Here is a 5,441-nt window from a genome sequence, read left to right as displayed (position 1 = left end):
ACTGCCTGATGTGCTCAATGGAAGCCATGAGGTGGACTTCTGCTTCCTCTGCCCCTGCTGTATTTGAGGGTGGGGGCCAAAATGGACTCTCAAATGCTCCCTCAGGACTTGGGAGTGCATCAGGAAGCCTCCACAGGGAAACATCCTCATTGTGTTGGGAGGGAGGGAGGGAGGGAGGGAAAGAGAAAGATGCAGCATGTCCTCACGCAAGGAAAGCCCTTGGGTGACTGGATTGCAGGGCTAGGAGCAGCTGGGCTCCTTCCTGTCAACACAGCCATATGAAACCCCACCAGTGTGCCCCAGGCCAACATCATTTGCCTGCACTGCACCCATCCGGCACTTGAGCTGAGTATTCTGCTGGCACTGACACATTCCTGCCCCAGAAATCCTGGTGTCTCTCGATCCCAGCACTCAGAAGAAGCCTCCATGAGGGAATGGGTATGGCATAAGCCAGGAAATGAACAGGTAGTGTTGGGAAAAACAACCACCCAGATCATGTCATTAGCTGTCATTTTCTGTTCATCATGAGCACCTTAGAAAATTGCCACTTCCATAGAAGCTACCTCTAGGCCTGGGGCAGTGCAGGGCCACCATAAAAGCCAGCCCAACTCCTTGCTCTCTCATGCACTTCTCTTGCCTCTTTCTCCTTGCAAACCAGGTGAGTCTGAAGCCCTTTCCTCACATTCTTTTTCCGATCATGCAGATGTGTACTCCTCCATCCTGTGCTGAGTCGTGGTGCTGCTTGTCATGGGAGAGGGAAGAAGGGTGAAGGTCTGACTCATAGAGCGTCTCGCACTCGTCTGAGGACGCTCTTCATTGAAGAAATAGTCAGCAGCCTTGTTAGGCCTGGCAACACTTTACAATACTATGTCTGGATGAGGCCAAAAACCCCTTTTGCCTCACTGCTCAGTTTCTACCTCCCAGCTCAGCAGGTGCCTTTGACACGCTCGCAGTGGGGTGATGGACTCGTGGAAAACTGTTCCTCACATGTCTCTGTGCTCTGCTTCCTCTCTACCCTCTCTCCCAGGTGCACCTCTGGCCCAGAGACATGTCCTGCTACAACCAGTGTCTGCCCTGCCAGCCCTGCGGCCCAACCCCACTGGCCAACAGCTGCAATGAGCCCTGTGTCACGCAGTGCCAGAACTCCACCCTCGTCATCCAGCCCTCTCCCGTGGTGGTGACCCTGCCCGGCCCCATCCTCAGCTCCTTCCCGCAGAACTCCATTGTGGGCTCCTCCACCTCCGCTGCTGTTGGCAGCATCCTCAGCTGTGATGGAGTGCCCATCACCTCTGGGTGCTGTGACCTCTCCTGCATTACCAGCCGCTACTGTGGCAGCAGATGTCCCCCCTGCTAAAGCCACTGGTGACAGCCCAGATGAGGACCCCCAGGAATCCAGACCTAGATTCTGGATTGAGGACAGAGCTCCTGGCCATCGATTTCAGAGATGCTGACCATTCAGTGCTGCCCTTCCAAAGGAGGGCACCTGGGGCTTTCTGAAAACATGACCAGTCTAACTTCCTTGCCTTCCACTTTCTCCCATCTCTTTCTTGTCTTCTGTTCTTCTGGGCTGTAAAACCCCCAGAGCCAACCTGGGGGATCTGCTGACCCATGTAGCAGGCAGATGGATGCCCTGTGGGATCTCCACTGTGGGTGATGGGCACAGACTTTTGGCAGTTGCTAGTGCTCTCCCTGCTCTGGCTGCTTCCACTACAAGTGAACCCGTTTCCCTCTTCAGAGTCATTAAAGTTTTCCGCATTTCAGCCTCTGCCTCCACATAATCCTTTTTTGGTATCGTCTCGAGTTGTCAAGGAAGAAAGGCATTGTCCTGGGCGGTAGGAGGTAAGGTGGGGGCACAAGCAGACCTTTCACCATTCACAGAGGAAGGGGAGGGTGGGAAACAGGAGAATGGGTCCCTTCCAGTCACTGTCTCTTGGAGCTAAGGAAGACATACTCAGCTCCTCCACAGCCAGTGGTGATCAGGCCCTGCATTCTGGCATCAAGCCTTTGACATGGTCCCCCGCAACATCTTTCTCTCTAAATTGGAGAGATAGGGATTTGATAGCTGGACTGTTCAGTGGATGAGGAATTGGTTGGATGGTTGCTTCTAGAGGGTAGTGGTCAACAGCTCAATGTCCAGATGGAGATTGGTGATGAGTGACATCCCGCAGGGGTCCGTATTGGGACCGGTACTGTTTAATATCTTCATCAATGACATAGACAATGGGATTGAGTGCACCCTCAGCCAGTTTGCAGATGACACCAAGCTGAGTGGTGTGGTCGACATGCCAGAGGGATGGGATGCCATCCAGAGGGACCTGGACAAGCTCCTGAAGTGCACCTGTGTGAACCTCATGAGGTTCAACAAGGCCAAGTGCAAGGTCCTGCACCTGGGTTGGGGCAACCCCCGGTATCAATACAGGCTGGGGGATGAAGGGATTGAGAGCAGCCCTGCCGAGAAGGACTTGGGGGTACTGGTGGATGAAAAGCTGGACGTGAGCCAGCAATGTGCGATCACAGCCCAGAAGGCCAATTGTATCCTGGGCTGCATCAAAAGAAGCGTGGCCAGCAGGTCGAGGGAGGGGATTCTGCCCCTCTACTCTGCTCTGGTGAGACCCCACCTGGAGCACTGCCTCCAGCTCTGGAGCCCTCAGCATAAGAAAGACACGGTCCTGTTGGACCGGGTCCAGAGGAGGGCCACGAAAATGATCAGGGGGATGGAACACCTCTCTTATGAAGAAAGGCTGAGAGAGTTGGGGTTGTTCAGGCTAGAGAAGAGAAGGCTTCGGGGAGACCTTCTTGCAGCCTATCAGTACTTAAAGGGGGCTTATAAAAAAGATGGCAGCAAACGTTTTAGCAGGGCCTGTTGCAACAGGACAAGGGGGAATGGCTTTAAACGAAAGGGGGGTAGATTTAGACTAGATATGAGGAATAAATTTTTTTGCGCTGAGGGTGGTGAAACACTGGAAGAGGTTGCCCAGAGAGGTGGTGGATGCCCCATGCCTGGAAACATTCAAGGTCAGGTTGGACGGGGCTCTGAGCAACCTGATCCTGTTAAAATGTCCCTGCTCATTGCAGGGGGGTTGGACTAGATGACCTTTAGAGGTCCCTTCCAACCCAAACCATTCTATGATTCTATGATTCTGTGATTCTATAATCTCTGCTCAGATACGGCCCCGTGGCCTTAGAGCACATCCTGGAGAGGGGGAGCCCAAACACTGCTATCCCCCAGTGAGGAGCCTGGTGCTGCTGGAGGCTCTGAGAGGTCAGCAGCTCACAGGCTTGTGCAGAAGGGAGTTCCTCATGCTCTGGATAGCCCTGTGCTGGGAAAAGCAGCTCAGTCAGAAGATGGCCCCAAAGGATGCAGGAGCTGAGCAGAGCTGCCAGAAATGACTCTGCAAGGGGAACAAAGAATCAAGTGGGGAGGAGAAAATACTTGTTCCTGTTCCTAGCATGTCTGAAATGCCCTCCTGTGCTCCTCCCTCCTCCAGCAGCAACATATGTTGCTCGTGCAGCCAAGATCATTACAGTGAGGGAACGTGGTGGCTTTGGACTCCCCATGGTGGGAAAGGTCTCTTCCTGGTCTGATTAGCCCAGTGGAGTCCTCACATCCACAGTGAGAAATGCCTGCTCTTCTGCACATCCCTGATGGACCATTTAAGTTTTTTATTTTTGCCCCACTGAGGTTTTACACCATCTCTCTGGGGACACTGCTATTTCTTCTGGGAACAGAAGGGCCCTATGTTTCTACCACTTGTCCCCTTTCCTTCCTCTGCCACCTAGGAACAGCACCTGTCTCCCATATCCCCAGAAATACATGAGGAACCCGGTTGTGCAGCACCCCCGAGAATCTGGCTGTGTCCCCTGTTATGGCAGGTTAACCTGCAACCCCAGAGACGAACCAGGCTCCAACAACAACTTTAGAGTCTAAAAGAGCCTTCATCAAATCTCTGCAATAATAATAGTAATCATCATCATCTTCAGCAGCAGCAACATCATCTGCATTTTCCTTATTTCCTAAGAGATAAGGGCTCTGCACACCCTCAGAGAGAAGAGGGGATCCCAGGAGATATAGATGGTTCCAGGATGCACTCAACCTCACCCAGACAAGGCAGTTCTCTCTTGGGAGTCTTCTGGGAGTTCATCATTGCAGAGCTGGCTGCAGCTTGTCCTTTCATGTGTCCAAGTTGGACAGGAAGGGGCCATAACACTCTCCCATCTTAGGGTACACAACAGAGGAAAAGCAAATGCAGAAAGATTAAGACTTCTGCCTTTCCAAAGTGAGGGGTAAAAGACATATAGACCAGCCTCTCTGACACATCGTCCTGTACAACATCTTGGGAGTCTCTGCTTCCTTGATGCTTGTGTATCCTCTCCCACCAACCTCAAGCCCTTGATGGGGTTGGCCTCTCCTGGCTCCTGCACAGTGTCTAGCCCCAAACTCCTGTCAGCACACCGCAAGGCTGCAGCTCATACAAACACAATGATAAACAACAAATCCTGCTGGCACCAGCTGTCCCACTCAGCCCCCGAGGCACTGTGGACTTTCTCCCTCTGTCCAAAAGGAGATATCTCAGGAATTAATAAACGAAATTTCCTGCCCCACTGTCCCATTACATCTCATAAATCGGTTCTGAAAAGCTCATTGGAAAAAAACAAAACCAAACCAAAACCAAAACCAGCCTTTCCACTTGATAATAACCCTTCCTTCTCAGTTTCTTCAAAACACATTTGATCTGCATTTATCCTCTCCTTACTTCTATCCTTTAAGAAACAAACCAAACTATTTTTACTTTTTCCATAGATTCATAGAATAATTTAGGTTGGACAGGACCTCTGCAGATCACCCATTCCAAGTCCTTGCTCAGAGAAGGTCTCATTAGATCCAACTACTCAGGGCTGTGCCCAAGTCTTGAAAATTTCCAGGGCCAGAGCCTGCACAACATCTCTAGAAAACCCATTCCAGTACTTGAGAATTTTCAAGGTCAAAAAAAAAAAGTAAAAAAAAAAAGTTTTTAATATCTAAATAGAATTTCCCAGGTTCCAAATTGTGTCCATTGCCTCTTGTCCTACCACTGCACACCTTTGAGAAGAGCCTGGCTCCATCTTTTCCACATCCTCAGAGCACGTAGTTGTAAACACCCATAACATCTCCATTGAGCCTTATTTTCCTAAGGCACTGTTCCCTCAGGATCTATTAGTGCATTAACTGAGCAGGTTAATTCATGTCTTCTGCCTGCACTGCTCCGTGACTGCTCGGAGGCCAGAACAGCGATGTTGAATATATTAGAGGATAAGGAAGAAAAAAAGGAAGAAGTGCTTGGACTGATGATTAAAAATGATTATAGAACCTTGAGACAAGAATGGATGATGGCACAGCATGACCCACGTAGTAATGGATGCTGGGCTTCCAGGAGTCATGAGCATGGCCATGGGCAGGGACA

The 5,441-nt window shown here is 50.8% G+C and overlaps 1 pseudogene; it reads left to right on the top strand.

Annotated features, from left to right (window-relative positions):
- The first annotated feature begins 524 nt into the window (after positions 1–524).
- Positions 525–1,354, top strand: LOC143169394 (feather keratin Cos2-3-like; annotated as a pseudogene).
- Positions 1,355–5,441: the final 4,087 nt, after the last annotated feature.

This window comes from Aptenodytes patagonicus, chromosome 20 (genome assembly GCF_965638725.1).
Source record: "Aptenodytes patagonicus chromosome 20, bAptPat1.pri.cur, whole genome shotgun sequence".
In the NCBI taxonomy this organism is placed as follows: Eukaryota; Metazoa; Chordata; class Aves; order Sphenisciformes; family Spheniscidae; genus Aptenodytes; species Aptenodytes patagonicus.
The sequence above is the reverse complement of the archived record's forward strand: the minus strand, read 5'-3'. Positions and strand labels throughout refer to the sequence as shown.